The sequence below is a fragment of the Mya arenaria genome, chromosome 6, assembly GCF_026914265.1.
Source record: "Mya arenaria isolate MELC-2E11 chromosome 6, ASM2691426v1".
Taxonomy (NCBI): domain Eukaryota; kingdom Metazoa; phylum Mollusca; class Bivalvia; order Myida; family Myidae; genus Mya; species Mya arenaria.
Window position 1 is genome coordinate 27,056,789 of NC_069127.1, and position 17,626 is coordinate 27,074,414.

Consider the following 17,626-nt stretch of genomic DNA (forward strand, 5'->3'; position numbering starts at 1 on the left):
AACTGGCTCACAATAGCAGCCCTATGGTGCCTAGCATTTTCTTACTGATAGATTGGAACGTACTGATGATTAGAACGTGCGGTCCAAGAATCTCGTCTCGATACCGTTTACCGACCAATGAGCCGTCAACAACCATTTTCTACCCTCTGCAGTTAAACTTCCCAGATCATAACTGAACCTCCCTTTCCCGCGACAGTCGGCATTACGGTACAATGCGCGTGACGCTCAAGACGCCGGTGCCACACACGCTGGCGTACGTCAATCTTCCGAAGGTAAAAACGGGACTCGTCACTGAACAACACAGTCCGCCTCTGCGATCTGTTCCAGCGTGCATTTACGTTGCAAAATGCTAGCCGGGCATGTATGTGCCGGTCTTGTAAGGCGTTCATCCGGTTACGGATAGTTTGGAATGAAATAGGTCTCGCGCCTGGACCCCGCCTCGCCATTAGCGTTTGACGCAACGCAACACTTGACAAAGTCCTGTCTCTAGCGACATAAACTTCAAGATATCGGTCTTCCTGGCCGGAAGTGGCTCTGGGTTGGCCTGACCGCGGCATATCACGAACGGACCCTGTCGCTTGTAACCGTTGCCATAAGCGATAAATCGTTACACGGTTAACGTTGAAGCGCCTTGCAATGCTTTCAACGTTCCATTCCGCTTCTTTAAATCTGATAGCACGTAACCGGTCGTCGTCGGAAAAATGGTTACGATTCATTTCTACCAAAAATGCTGTTTGGACGTACACAATTATAACAGCTTGTGCCTAATTTGAAATGAAATCCCCATTATGTTAACCGGATCCGTTATGCGAACAAAACAAGTCATGCAATTTCTCCATAAATCTGAAAAACACTTGCATTTTGTGAGTTTTGACTAAAGACCCCTACCCATTTCTAACGGTATTTTCTTAAAGTGAATGACCAATGAATATTCTTTAATGTACATGCAGTTGTTACGAATAAAAAGTACTTTCACATAATAAGTACCATTATTGATGAATATTTAAAGTGCTTGAAAAAAACATGAGGGAACACGTTGTCGCATGACCTTTTTGCCGATTATATTATTTTCATTTAAAACAAATTAAAACCGAGATTCACGGTACAAATACTTTTTAAAAAAATGTTGCAATTGGCACAGTCCTTTTCATGTTATTTTATTTTCTTATAATTAGTTATAACAATTTAATATCTGATTTCATTTTCAACATATTACCTATGAATTTATCATTGTATTAATGATAACAGACATAATAGAGAAGGATGCTAGTGTAACACTTAACACAAACGTGCGTTAAGATATACGAGTTACAATAAATATTTATTAGCTATGCTATACTCAACCTATCGTTAACTAAACAAAATGAAATAGTCGGTCAAAACATCTCTGAGAGCTTATGTTTATTGTTTATTTGGCAAACATATCCATCTTTAACGCACGTAAGCAAATACATGTATGCTTAAGTTTAACAAATATTTTGTTTTTGTCGGTCTGTTTTTTATGAATAAATATTGATAAATCGTTGTTAAGTAATGTATTGATCAAGTACTAAACTGTCAGAATAAATCATTTGAAAATAAAATATACTAGTGAAGTAAAGAAATTGTTCATGCAAAACTATACCAGTTCTGAAAAATCCAGAAAGAGCATTGTTATAACGAATTAATTCTGAAAATTATTACAAGATTTGAGGTAATATCCTCCTCTGTATCACAATAACATGTATGTATCAAATAGTTGAGGTTAACATCATAACAAAAATATAACCATTGAAAGTCTTAACGTTATTTAAGACAACTTTCTTTTTTTTGTTACAGTTTTTTATTCGCTAGTATATTTTTCAAAAGGACTTTAGTCAATAACTGCTGCAAACATTTAAGAAGCTTAGCCGGTCATCCATCCAGAAAGTTGGAAGGTAGCAAAACACGAAGTTAACGTGTACTTGTATGCACCTAGTTGTTGGATATGTAACTGGTCCAGTGTAAAGTGATGGTACCGAGAAGACATTTTCCCGGGTTTGACACAATACTGGATACTGTCTTATGCTGAGCTCTAAGCTTTCTTTAAAATATTTCAGTGCGAGACAATTCACCTCATTAATACAAAACATTAGCTCAACAGCAAGACTGTTGCTTGCACATTTGGCCAGAAATGATTAGGAAGGCCTATCCCGTCAAGACACTTGACCGGTCTGTCAACCAAGTTGTCACAGCGTAAGGCAATCCTCATTCGGTATTTTTTTATTTAACATGATTGCATTATTAATATAGTTATATAAAAGGGGTAAAAGATCCTTATAAGGCCTACGTTTTTCTAAATTCCTAATGTTAACATTTCCATACACAGTACATACATGAGCTCCAGAATGCACTAGAATGCAACCTGTTGGTTATCGTGGGCCAAATTTTCAACTGAGGAGAACCCCTCTTAATCTATGTTTTATTATTATTCAATTAACCATATTGCTGCATAACGCAGCTTCATTCAATAAGTCATTTCATTATAATACTTCGGATAATTGGGAAATATTTTCAAAAGTAGAACTGCACTGTTTTACATCCTTTCTAGGTACAAAATTGTGCCTAGGATTCTTAATGAAACAGTACCCGCATGTTTGAATAAACTAACATGAACTAACATATCAATGCCGTGTGTGTATGTGTCGAGTTTTGAACCATTTAGCATAACACTCTTAGGTAGTCAATATACTATATATGTTATTTAAAATCTCTTGTTTACCTAATCAAGTTCACAAATAAACATAATTTGTACAGTACATGTGTAGCTATTGTCTCGACATCATAAAGTAGCTGGTACGTCTGATTACCAACACTTTGTACAATGTTATGTTTCATGTTTATTATTCTTAATCTTGACATGTAATCTTTACATAAAGCTATCTAGATGTCTTGATATGTACATGGTTTGATAAAAATCTACTTGTCTATATATCGGACAAGATTTTAAGTTTGAAATTTCAGGTATAGAAAAAGAAGCTGATATTGTTAGCAAACACATAACATTTCTCCTTCGGCACGAATCATGCTACTCTCAATTGATCGTGACTAAATTATATTCAATAAGATTTGAGTATTTGGTGTTAAACGCGGATTTATTGGTGAATTATTGTGAATCATTCGTTTAAATAATAAAGATGGACATAATACCCGGTGTTAGTGCCAGATTGATATCAACGGGATAACAAAATGGTCAGTATAGTGAAAGAGAACAGCTGATTAATAAATGTTTAAATTAAGCTTAAATAAATGCCCCATACATGAGGAATTATATAAGTTCTATTTATAGATTTAATCTGCAAACGTTAACATATTAATCATTGGGTACTTATTTTAAGTGAAAATCGTGTTTTAACATTTGTGTACAACTCTTGACAGCTGTTTCCTGAATAGTTGCAATTATCAAACTCTATGGATGCGTGTACATTGAAAATTTTCATATAGAACAATCACACGTTATACACAGTTCCTTGAAAGGACTCTACGTTTTATACAGAACGGAACAGATATTGTATTCGACAGCGTAAAAAGCTCATCGGCACAACAATATCTATATAAACAAAAGCCTGACATGTGACAATTATAACATTATAAGTTATATTATGATTATATATACATTTATATGTAAAAATAAACATCGTGAGTATATGCATAAAAATATCAAGAATGTTATTAATATTAAGGTATAATATGAAAGTTATTTATGAGTAATGAATTTTGTAATATATAGATTTGTAGAGATTCACGGTTGTGTCAGTACTCATTATATATTGTTATGTATCTTCGCAATCGTTTTCAATGTTTACTTTTCTGTATTCCTTGCCCCTTGGTTTAACCTCATTTGTAGTGTCTGAGGACTTAAGATAAGATAATTCCTGCAAAAGTTTACGTTGTGGTTGACTCTATGTTTGTTTGTTTTTTAGTTTTGTCATTGCGAATGAACCCTATGAAAGCCCTAATATAGAAAATCCCAAGAGGATCTATCAAGAAACTATTTAATCCATCAATGAAAAATAAACAGTTCTCATTAAAGCTATCAACATTTGGCTTGTCAATTAAACATTATTTCAGTATTGATAGAGTTCTATGAAAAAAGTGTAGCCCTTTCCATTATCTAAAAAGGTTGCCCTGAGGAAACTATGCATTTGTTTACTCTACAAGAATCATTGTTTTGATTGGCTATAATATTATCCAACTCATTTTTAACTTTTTACATTTATTCACTTTCTAAACGTAATGTTGTCTATTGCAACGGTTAAGTCCTTGCAGCGGCTCTAAAATTCCTAAAATAATCCTAGTTTTAAGCTTTGCTCAGGAATCCTAATAGTAGATAAAAGATCCTTATTAACCCTACGTTTTTCGAAATTTCTGATGTTTACTGAGGAGAATCTCTCACTACCCAATCCCCATGTATTATTTATTATTATTATTATTATTATTATTATTATTATTATTATTAAATTCGCCGTACTGTTCATACTGCAGCTTCATTCCAGAAGACATATAAAGTGTCATTTTAACATAAACCGTAGGAGCGCTATGAGGTATTTTTACAGTAATCCTGCACTGTTTCAAATCCTTCCGAGGTCTCACATTTCGTCTTTAATTCTATAAATGAAGCATCACCCTCATGATTAAACTAGCTAACATATTTCTTCAGTATATGTATGTGTCGGTTTTTTTTTCATCGATATGTATCCGATATAAAATTAGACTTTAATTGTAGCGAGCAATTGGCCGTTATGTTAAATTTTGATGCCCTGTGATCCCAGGTACTGCTTGCTGATTACGACTATGTTAAATACATGACCAAAATCACCCTTAAGAAAAAATGCAGTTTATATGTTTGGTCTTTACCTCAAATGAAATCGGATTAAATGACCAATTTTGAAATCTTTCGAGGCCGATATTTGTTACGGTATATCTTTTACATATATATAGGTCTTTTCTAATGCAAAGATATAATGACTACTCATAAATATTCACTCGAAAAAAATATCGTAAGATACGAGCGTTGAAAAGGCCGCCTAGAAATTATTAATTCAAATACCTTCTATAATAACTTATTTTTTCTTAGATTATAATCTTTATGTGTGTCGCTGAAATAGTGCTTCTTTAAAACAGACTGTAAATTACCAAAGTTTTAAAGGTATTTATTTCAGAATATTCTATTCTTCCGCGCCAATGATGTTATATAATAAATAAAGATATATAACAATTACTCTTTGCTTGCCAAACCAGTAAAATACTTATCTAACGCGTTTCGATGGTATAGCGTGAACTATGTGTCTATCGGGAAACGAGAGGGGATTTACAGTAAGCTATTGACTAGTCAGGCACGAGGAAATCATGATATAGGTGTAAAGTTGGTATGTGGTCATTCTACCAGTTGACTGCACGTTGTATGCATCGAGAATTTTACAATTTCCTGTCCTCGTGGTTTGTTAATGCAGCCGTGATGACGGATAAAAAAAAACATTTCCAGTAAACACGTGTCGCAGTCTTCTATCCAGGAGAATTTAACAAAGAACGAGTTCTTTCCGAAAAAAGGGAAACGAAAAGCAGCACAAAAACAATGTTAAAGTTTTTCAGCAGGATGAAATAATCCAAGAGTTGTCTTCAGGACTCTTTGACGAACATTTTGACAGAGCCCGTTGTCAATGCAACCAGAAAATAACAGTGAATATTGACCATGCAACTCATAGACAAAATCTCGTTAAGTTGGCTGTTTCCTCAATCTCATTAAAATCAGATCAGATCATTTCGGTTTCATTGCATTGAGAATTGTGTAATTTAATATATTGTATTCCCTCTAAATGCTTAAAAAGGAGAGCATCGATGACGAATTATGAGTCAGTTGATTGAGTGGTGGCTTTTTCTAGGGATTTGACGTCAAAGATTGCAGGATACCTGGTACATACTAGAAGTGAAACTCCGTACATAAAGACTATTAGCTACTTGAATTAGTGGAAATCGTTCATTATCTCATAGGGTGCCACTCCCGCTTTACCAGCTTTGCCCATTCACGTTGCATTGTGCATTATATTTAACTGAATTGATTAACAAACGCACCTCAAGTTCATTGATAAGTGCATCTGTGTACAGTATAAAGCGGGCGCACTCTCTTAGAAATGGATCCTACCACTTATTGTGTTGTGACTAATTTGTCTCAATCTGCAAAGAGAACATTGTCAAAACCTACAATTCGTAAAGAGCGCGTCTTACCATAAGACAGCTAATAGCTAATAGATTGGCTTCATTTGTTAAATTGTCTGCAACCTCTTGCTATGTCTATGTTCATGAGATATTAAAGCTGGAGTTATAATTTTCTAAAACTTCACGATCTTTCCCACAAATGTGCTGAAAGTCATTAAATGGCCAATTCCGTGCCATTTTCCTGCTTAACTCTGACAATCAATAAGGATAAATAAGTTTGTTGGTACCCTGTTTAGTATTTTTACATACACAACGCGAGTATCATCCGAATGGCTACAAGCTCTACAATGATGTTAGACTTGTCAGATTCAGGCCTCACTAGATACATGTCGTCTCATGGAGAGATATATCACACTTTCCTGCTACACAGGGCTTGGATTGGGCATACATGAACAATATTAAAAATCATTTCCGGCATATTTCTCATATTAGGCGAGTTTCGACAGCCAATGAAAATGGCCCATTTCTCAAATCCTATATTAGGCGAGTTTTTAAGCCAATCAAAATGGAGGAAACTCATATTAGACGAGTTTTGTTGATATTGGCCGAGTTCTGGCATATATTGTCTTCAATTGTCTGGTATTGGTACCGCAATTGTCTCTGTATTTCGCCAAATACGTAATAGTTGATTAATAAAACTCGGGAAACATCGGATAACAACGACACATATCGCCACTCTCCGTTGCAAATGGGTATGACTAAAATACGAAAATAGGCTATTTTCGCGAAAATAGCTTTTTTGACTAGAATACGAAAATAAGGTAATTTTTTATGAAAATAAAGTTATTTTGGCGAAAGTAAGTTTTGATAAAAATCTGAAAATAAGGTTAGTTTGCGCGAAAATAACTTTTTTTGACAATTATGTACTTAGTTTGGGCTAAATTAAAGATATTTTGGCGAAAATAAGATTTTGATAAAAATCTGGTAAATTTTGTCGAAAATAACATTTTTGACAAAAAAGTAGTTATTTTTGGGATGAAATATTTTTTTTGGTAAAAATCTGAAAATAGGGTAAGTTTTGGCGAAAATAACATTTTCGACAAAAATGTACTTAGTTTTTGGATAAAATAAAGTTATTTTCGCGGAAATAAGTTTTGGTAAAAATCTGAAAATAGGGTTAGTTTTGGCGAAAATAACATTTTTGACAAATATGTAGTAAGTTTATGGCTAAAATAAAGGTATTTTCGCGAAAATAAGATTTTGGTAAAAATCTGGAGTGTTGGCGAAAATAACATTTTTGACAAAAATGTAGTTAGTTTTGAATAAAATAAAGTTGTTTTTGCGAGAATAACATTTTGATAAAAATCTGAAAATAGGGTTAATTTTGGCGAAAATATATTTTTTTACAAAAATGTAGTTATTTTTTGGCTAAAATAAAATTATTTTCGTGAAAATAAGATTTTGATAAAAAATTGGGTATTTTGGGGGAAAAACTATCCAAACACAGAACTTTCTTCTACTCGACCCATTGGCATGGGTGGTTGGGTGAGCTTTCTAACCCTCGCCATCGGGTTTCACTAGTTACGAGTTATACTCATTCGGCGAGCACACCACGATTTACAATTTAGGCTCAGCCTGTCATAGGCATACATGTCGGCATCTTTAAGTTGTAGGACATATCTTTGAGTGTTCACTTTAGTTTTATCGTGTACCTGCTGTAGTAGCAAAAACGGTCTATAATTATGGATCATTGCCATCAACTTAATCCGCTTAATGACAAACAAGTGTGTATAACCGCTTTGATGTTGCACATCGGATGGAGGTGTGATCAACAGAACATGTCAAAATTTTATTTTCTTAAAAACACAATTGTTTCGAAACACTAATGCACCTGTCCTGTGTTATGTAGACCAATTTTTTTTTAATATTCTGGATTAAAAATTGCCATTTTCGGCAACAGAAGAAGGTATTTTTCCCATGTTTTTAAAAATCTTATTTTCGCGAAAATAACTTTATTTTTATCCAAAAACTAACCATATATTTGTCAAAAATGATATTTTCACCAAAGCTAACCCTGCTTAAGATTTTTATCAAAATCTGATTTTCGCAAAAATAACTTTATTTTAGTCAAAACAAAATACATTATTGTCAAAAAGTGTTATTTTCGCCAACACTAACCCTATTTTCATATTTATATCAAAATCTGATTTTCGCAAAAAATAACTTGATTTTAGTAAAAACTTAATACATTATTGTCAAAAAAGGTTATTTTCGCCAAAACTAACCCTATTTTTATATTATATCAGAAACTTTTTTTCGCGAAAATAACTTTATTTTAGTAATAACTAAATACATTATTGTCAAAAGGTTATTTTCGCCAAAACTAACTCTATTTTCATATTTATATCAGAATCTTATTTTCGCGAAAATAACTTTATTTTTGCAAAAAAAATACTATATTTTGGTCAAAAATGTTATTTTCGCCAAAACTAACTCTATTTTCATATTTATATCAGAATCTTATTTTCGCCAAAACTAACTCTATTTTCATATTTCTTTCAAAATCTTATTTTCGCGATAAAAACTTTACTTTTGACCAAAACTTACTATATTTTGGTCAAAAATGTTATTTTCGCCAAAACTAACTATTTTCATATTTCTTTCAAAATCTTATTTTCGCAAAAATAACTTTACTTTTGACCAAAACATACTATATTTTGGTCAAAAATGTTATTTTCGCCAAAACTAACTCTAATTTCATATTTCTTTTACAATGTTATTTTCGCGAAAATAACTTTATTTTCATCAAAAATAAACTTATTTTCGTATTTTAGTCAAAAAGCTATTTTCGCGAAAATAACCTATTTTCGCGAAAATAGGTTATTTTCGTATTTTAGTCATACCGTTACAAATCGTGCCGAACATCGTACGTACTCGGCCCATACCGGATGTTACTATTTTTAGTAACGGAAGGTATTTCCTCGCTTTAATAATAATGTTATTGGAATTTCCAAGATCGCGGAACGAGACAATCGTGGCCGCTAAACCGTCCCGGCATTTTTTATGAAAAACACTTTCGATTAGTCCTTCATACATAAATACACCCAAAGCTAGCTCAATCTGATAGTCTGTGTCAGGTTTTCCAGTTTCAATGCCTGTCACCCAAGTGCCTGTGCGTCTGTATTTTCTAAGGCGTTTTGGCCCAAAATGCCATTCTTTGAGGTTTTTCAACTGAACCTTGACTCAAATGGCATTCTAACCATCAAATGGGGGCAGTTCTACACATCTTTGCCCACATTTCAAGTTCTTGCAGTCAAATTTTCACCAAATTTGGACATTTTCAGTGCTCGTAAGATTGCAGACGACTCATTTTAAAAAAAAAAAAATAGGCGAAAGTTGTGAAAACCAGAAAATAGCATATTTTGATCAACCGGACAAGATAAATGCATTTAATTGTGAAAAATTGCCAGAAATAGTGAAATGCAATACATTTCTTACCAAAAATAACACTTTTTAAACAAAGCAGTTTGGTCCCTTTTAGGTTACACACCACCATTGTTATTCCCTATATAATTCAATGTAAAATTATAATTTTTAGACATCATTTAAAGGCATTTCGAGCGAAATGCAGGCTATGATAACCACATATATTCTTAAAGTACAAGCTTTAAATTACCCTTTAAGCCAATAAAAAAGGGGGGTCAAGTTATTCCTAAGAAAAATCACTCCACTTGAAAAACAAACTCTAAAAATTGCACTGTCCGCCATGACAGATCTTCCAAAATGACCTTTCAACTATAGGGCAGCGGTTTATGCTTTAATCTCTACTCTAAATAATAAATCAAGCAAGAATAGATACTTAAGGTATACAAGTTTCAGGAATACTGATACTTTTGATTTACAGTGTATTGAGCATGTAAAAACATGTATATCAATCATAAGAACTTTTTTTTTTATTGAGAATTTTCCACACAACGGAAGTACATATGACGTAATGGTGACGTCATTCCTATAACTAAACCCGTCCCGGCATTTTTTATGAAAAACACTTTCGGTTAGTCCTTCATACATAAATACACCCAAAGCTAGCTCAATCTGATAGTCTGTGTCAGGTTTTCCAGTTTCAATGCCTGTCACCCAAGTGCCTGTGCGTCTGTATTTTCTAAGGTGTTTTGGCCCAAAATGCCATTCTTTGAGGTTTTTCAACTGAACCTTGACTCAAATGGCATTCTAAGCATCAAATGTGGCAGTTCTACACATCTTTGCACACATTTCAAGTTCTCGCAGTCACAGCAGCTTTTATTAATGAGGGGAGGGCATATATTCCCCAGGAAAAAGGTTTTGTTTTTGAAAGTTGCTTCTTGAAGTTTGTTATTGCTTGAGTTTTATATGTTGATTCACATGTTTTTATTTTTGTTTATACAATTTATTTATTATATCAGATTGCACCTTTGAAGTATTTTCTTTAATTTGTTGGGAAAATTGACCACATTCATGCATATTCAAATGTATCATGTGCAGTGGTTTATTAATAAGAATTTCTTATCCAGTCATACCCAACTTTTTAAACTAAATACTTTGTTTCAGATTTGTTAGTGTTTCATGTTCATCCCTTTGTTTTCAGTTGAAGTTTGTTCTATTCCTATAGTTGACATCAGCCATCAATATATCCTGTAAGGATAGAAGAATCTTGAGTAAGTATGGATTATTTCGCTCTTTATAACAACAAAAGCATGCAGAACAACCTCTTGCAATGAATTCATATGGTTAATATAATATTATTTATAAATCTTAATGTAAATAAGTTAGAAATACTCATAAAAAATCCTTTCACTATCATTTTTAGCTTGACTATTCGAAAAATAGGTGGGCTATTCTACTTGCCCCAGCGTCGACGTCGGCGTCCAGTTGAAGTTTTTGGGCAAGTTGGGATTTTCACTTATAAGTCCAATACCCTACATTCAATTGACCTAATTCGTCACGCAGTTGTTCAGGGCCATCACATGATGAGGTTAGATTACTCCATATTATTCTTTACACAGATTATGGCCCATGATTGACTATGGAACTTAGGTTAAAGTTGTAGGGCAAGTTGGAATATTTATTAATAACTTCTATATCCTTTGTTCAATTGACTAAATACTTCACACAGTTGTTCAGGACCATTACACAATGAGGTTACATAACTCCATATTATCATAAATACAAGTTATGGTCCCTGATTGACTTAGGTTAAAGTTTTAGGGATTGACTTAGGTTAAAGTTTTAGGGCAGGTTAAAGTTTTAGGGCAAGTTGGGATTTTCACTTAAAACTCCAATACCATTCATTCAATTGACTTAATACTTCACACAGATGTTCAGAGCCATCACATAATGAGGTTAGATAACTCCATATTATCTTTTATACAAATTATGACCCCTGATTGACTATGGAACTTAGGTTAAAGTTTAAGGACAGGTTGGGATATTGTTTAATAACTTCTATACCCTTCATTCAATTGACTTAATACTTCAAACAATTGTCCAGGACCATCACCCAATGAGGTTACATAACTCTATATCCTTAATACAAGTTATGGCCCCTGCTTGACTTAGGTTAAAGTTTTAGGCAAGTAAAAGTTAAGGGCAAGTTGGGATTTTAATAAAAAAACTTCTTTACTGTTCATTTAATGCACTTAATAAAAGTCAAAATTATTTACGACCATCTTACAACAAGAAACATAACTCCGTTTTAAGCCTAAATAAAAATTATGGCCCTTGAATTTCTTTTTATTTCTTTTGAAAGGCATATTTGTATTTTCTTAACCACATTTTCATAATGGGAAATAAAGTTATTTGAATGACTTGCGTCATTGTTTGGGCGGGCTGGTGGGAGGGCAGCACCAAAGTCACCTTATGTATTGAAAGTATTTTAATTAGGTTTGACAAAAACAGACCAAACTTGGTATTATTACATCGTTATTGTATTCTAATTTCAAAGCGGCATAGTCGAGCGCGCTGTCTTACAACGGCTCTTGTTATATTGCTTCTTCCTAATATATGGTTTATAATTTTTTTTAACTAAAGTTGAAAAAAATTAAAACAATTTTTATGCCCCCGAAGGTGGGCATATTAAAATCGCACCGTCCGTCCGTCTGTCTGTCCGTCCGTCCTTCCTTCCGTTCGTGTGTCCGGCTCAATAACTCGTGTCCGGGCTGTAACTTTCCCTTGTATGGACAGATTTTAAAATAACTTGCCACATGTGTTCCACATACCAAGACGACGTGTCAAGTACAAGACCCGTGTCCCTAACTCAAAGGTCAAGGTCACACTTAGTCTTTATTCACAATGGAGTGCTGCATATAGGACATAGAGTATAGGTTGTCGTGTCCAGGCTGTAACTTTCCCTTTTATGGACAGATTTTAAAATAACTTGCCACATGTGTTCCACATACCAAGATGACGTGTCGCGTGCAAGACCCGTGCCCCTACCTCAAAGGTCAAGGTCACACTTAGTGTTTATTCACAATGGAGTGCTGCATATAGTACATAGAGTATAGGTTGTCGTGTCCGGGCTGTAACTTTCCCATGTATGGACAGATTTTAAAATAACTTGCCGCATGTGTTCCACATACCAAAACAACGTGTCGCATGAACGACCCGTGTCCCTACCTCTAAGGTCAAGGTCACACTTAGTGTTTATTCACAATGGAGTGCTGCATATAAGGACATAGAGTATAGGTTGTCGTGTCCGGGCTGTAACTTTCCCTTGGGCATATTAAAATCGCACCGTCCGTCCGTCCGTCCTTCCGTCCGTCCGTGTGTCCGGCTCAATAACTCGTGTCCGGGCTGTAACTTTCCCTTGTATGGACAGATTTTAAAATAACTTGCCACATGTGTTCCACATACCAAGACGACGTGTCGCGTGCAAGACCCGTGTCCCTAACACAAAGGTCAAGGTCACACTTAGTCTTTATTCACAATGGAGTGCTGCATATAGGACATAGAGTATAGGTTGTCGTGTCCGGGCTGTAACTTTCCCTTGTATGGACAGATTTTAAAATAACTTGCCACATGTGTTCCACATACCAAGACGACGTGTCGCGTGCAAGACCCGTGCCCCTACCTCAAAGGTCAAGGTCACACTTAGTGTTTATTCACAATGGAGTGCTGCATATAGTACATAGAGTATAGGTTGTCGTTTCCGGGCTGTAACTTTCCCATGTATGGACAGATTTTAAAATAACTTGCCGCATGTGTTCCACATACCAAGATGACGTGTCGCGTGCAAGACCCGTGTCCCTACCTCTAAGGTCAAGGTCACACTTGGGTGTTTATTCACAATGGAATGCTGCATATATAAGGACATAACAGTGTGGGTTGTCAACTATGGGTGGTATTTTTGTATGTTTAGAGGCAATTTAAAATAACTTGCCATATGTATTCGACATGTAAAGGCAAGATCAACTTTTCATGTACTGACCTTGTTCATAGGTCAATGTCACAATCGGGGGCATTCGTCACGTACTGTGACAGCTCTTATTTAATCTACATTATGAGGTTGTATAAAAACTCAGGTGAATGTGGAGGCCGGTCTGTCACCAGAGGAACACACAGTGCAATATGCCAAAAAGTGCGCGCTGAAAAGAAAGCATTGCCAAGACAGGTCCCAGCTGCCATCAACAAAGAGAAGGCGTCTGTTTTTGAAGCAAGATCGATGTGTAACACAGGCAGCTCATGAAGCACTCGAAGGTGCATCATATCAGTCAGGTAAGCCTTGTCTTATATTTTAAACAAAAACAAAAGTAAATAATTTTTCATTTCATTTTAAAAAGTAATAGGGTTTTGTTTACAGTTTATGCATAGTCATATTTTTGTGTTAAGCATTTTTTTTGTGTGCAGGCATTGGACACGAGGACCATGTTGACATGGAAAAGCTGCCCAATCCTGTTCCACGGGGAGTGTTTAATCCAGTGACAGTGCCATCAGGGTCACCCTCCTATGTCATCTTTGACCTAGAAACAACTGATCTCAGTATGTTTTTATAATATTGTGATCGAACCAAATTAGGCATGCCATTGTCATAGCCTTGTGTATTGTGTCGATTGCATCTACATCTTCATCTCATCTTTTATTGTTTCTTTGTGTGTCCATGTTCAACATATTTCATCATGTATATAAATTAAAAAAAAAAAACCTATCATTAAACGCCTTTATCCAATGAGTAATGAAAATTACCAAAATGCGCAACCTTACATTTCAGTACGTGGGGGACAAATGCCTCACATCACTCAACTGGCAGCCATTGAACTGTCCTCTGGCCAAACCTTCAACTGCTACATCCGCCCGTAGATTCCCAACTCGGACAATGTACAGCAGGTGACAGGCACAACCATGGTCACTGACAGGGAAATGATGGTGGATGGTAGACCTGTGACCCCAAGTTCATGGAAATCAGCCTCCATCAACTTCCTTAACTGGCTCAAGAAGCATGAAAACGCATTTCTTGTTGCTAACAATGAGAGGCGTTTTGATTTTCCAGTCATAATTTCTGCCTATACTAATGTTCATCAGTGTGATTGTTTGCTGGAACATACACAAGGAATGCTTGATTCATTGCCCTTATTCAGGAAAGTGTTTCCGAAGAGATCCTCCTATAAACAAGAGGATATTGTCCACGATATTCTCGGTATTGAATACAAGGCACACAATGAGGAAGAAGATGTAAAAAGTTCAGCCAGCCTAGTTTCTAAAGTCGTTAATGATCATGGGGATAAAAGTGTACAGGAAAATAGTTTTCCAGCAAAAGCTGCACACTTAAGTTTTTTGTCTGGTAAAGAACGTGCCAAGAACATGCCAAGTTTATCAAGATTGGTAGCATTTGGTGTAATGAAATCAGCAACTGCTGAAAATATAGCTTGATCTGGTCTAAATGTTCTACATCTGGTGAAGATGGACTTATAAGCATATTTACAATGAAAAATGAAGAAGGACAACCATGTGTTACAAATACCAAAAGAACAAATATATGCATAGTTAAAGGGACTTTACACCAGATTGGCACCAACATTATTTTTTTTCTGTAACGAATCTCAGGTCAATAATTTAATAAAATGTTTTACTCTTTGATATCTAATTGTAAAAAAAACCCTACCAAAATGTAAAAAAAAATATCGAGTCAGAAACTAGGTCTGAACCGGTGTCGTCGAAATTGCAGTCCTAAGTGTTGTATCTAACTGTGCTACGAAGGCTTAAAAGCAGTTGCAATAAATAAGCTATATACCTAACATGGTCATATCAGATGATAACATCGACTAGTCAATCACACATAAGGAATGGATTCTTCTAGGTAGACATACCTAGTAAGAATGTTTAATGAAAAAATACGAAAAAGCTGCGAAAAATAAATTTATTGTTGGTACTTCAGTTAGTAAGTTCCAATGCATTGTACACATCAATACCAAGTTTATGTCAGTTTTCAACAATTTTCTTTTTTTCCCGCTGTTTTATCATACGGAGTACAGTCCCTTTAATGCTAAATATTTTAGCATGATAACAACTGTTTAAAACATGATTGCATGAAACTATCATATTCATTGTAATATATTTTTATTTAAATATTTTTTTCAAACATATTCTGGTTTTTATTCCACCAGTTCTGTTTAAAGAATGTAATCTGATTTAATTTCTTGGGTAAAATACATTAATTGGAATAAAACACATAACATTTATAGTAAATTAAGATTTACACTAGATTTAAGCTGATTTTTTAGCATTTTAATTTGCTGCAAAAAGTATGGTTACTTGACATGTTGTATATTTGCTTGTAAAGTACATGGTAAACTATCAAAAAATGTCTTTTGAATTGTTCTATAGACATCATAGAAAATATTTAGAATATTTTCACCAGCTGTTCTTATATTATACTATTTTTTTATGAATTTAGTAAAATTGCTGTATTTTTTTTAAATCAGAAAAAGCTATTTTATGAATAGCGCAAAGATCAGTAAAAGTTATTTTTTTCATATTTTTCAATACATTTGTCATTGAAACATTCTTTTCCTGTTAGCTAATGTTTATATCACCAGGCAATACTGTTTTTATGTCTCAATCCCTGATTTTGAGATAAAAATTAAAATAAAGTCAAAAAATGTACATGTCGTTCTGTGTTGTTATGAAGTTTAGGGGGTGGACACAAAAAAACACAAATAACTTTTTAATTCATGGTGAAAAATTCTTCAAAATTTGGATATAAGTCCCATAGTGTACCATGATTGTAACTATGTTGATGGTTTTTGCTTTTAAAAAAGTGAGTATTACCTTAAGGGTAAAGACGTACCTTAGGATTAATTTTAAGGTTCACCGTCAATGTCAATTTGTAAAGACAATTATAAACAGTTTTGTGATGTGCAGTGATTAAACGTGGTATATCGAAATTTTATAAAGGTAGAATTTGGGGTCGGTTGGATGAAGGTCACTGATTGTGTTTAGATAGCCAAACCTAGTGCCTAATTTTCTCATGCAGGCCTCAGTATCACGCACTTATTTTCTCATTTCTCAATCTCAATCTCAACCCATATTTGTTCAAATGAAAGCATGGCACGATACAAAATTATATGTGATTTATGCATTTTAAAAGCACATTATCTCATGCATTTTGTTAATAAACATCAATGCTCATTATTCTTTTAAATAATTAATTAATGAGCAAAAAGTGTACTTAAGTCATAATTTAAGAATAAATCACTTAATGGACTAAATTGTTTGTAGCATACTTCATGGCGTTATTAGATATCGAACAATAAATTTTGCTTTAGAGTTGACACATGCTGGATTCACTGGAAGGATAGATATCACTCATTAAAGGTTTGTTTTATTTTGTGAACTGTATGTTACTAATCAGTCTTTGAATCATACAAACTGTCTCACTATACGAGCATTATTATGGCTTCATAAATATTTAATTGTGATAGCCTAAATTGATCATTTCAAACTGTGTATCCTTTAATGAATCGTGATAAGCTAGCAGTTTTGAAACGGATTTAATAAAATTCAGTTTCAAGTTTGCCTGATCGTTATTCAAGAGAGCATTTGAAATTGGTAAATAAGGTATTTTCCAAAGTGAAGGTATTATCTCCTTGATTATATCATTTTATAACTTAATATACACTATCTAAAATACTTGATGTTTATCAATCGTATATCATGTATATACTTAAAACACTTTTACTTCGTTTTAATCGGACTGATTTGAGGAAATCGACTTAAATTATGAAGTGACTTAAGTAGTTTGTTGAATAACGGCCGTGGAACCCGTTTTAATTAATAAATAGTTGTAAATAAAAATGATTTTAGTGTCTAATTTTTGTTATTTTCTATATAACTGCGTTAATTGAACTTTGGCAAGTATAAGCGATAAATAAAAAGTTGAGAAAAAATGAAATAAATATATTTGTTGTCATTTCTAATGTTT

The 17,626-nt window shown here is 34.1% G+C and overlaps 1 long non-coding RNA gene across 1 annotated transcript; it reads left to right on the forward strand.

The window, feature by feature from the left end:
* The first annotated feature begins 10,797 nt into the window (after positions 1-10,797).
* LOC128236537 (uncharacterized) lies at positions 10,798-14,784 on the forward strand. The gene is made up of 4 exons (XR_008261379.1): positions 10,798-10,868; positions 13,731-13,923; positions 14,056-14,187; positions 14,417-14,784. It is a non-coding gene; the product is annotated as an uncharacterized LOC128236537 (long non-coding RNA).
* Positions 14,785-17,626: the final 2,842 nt, after the last annotated feature.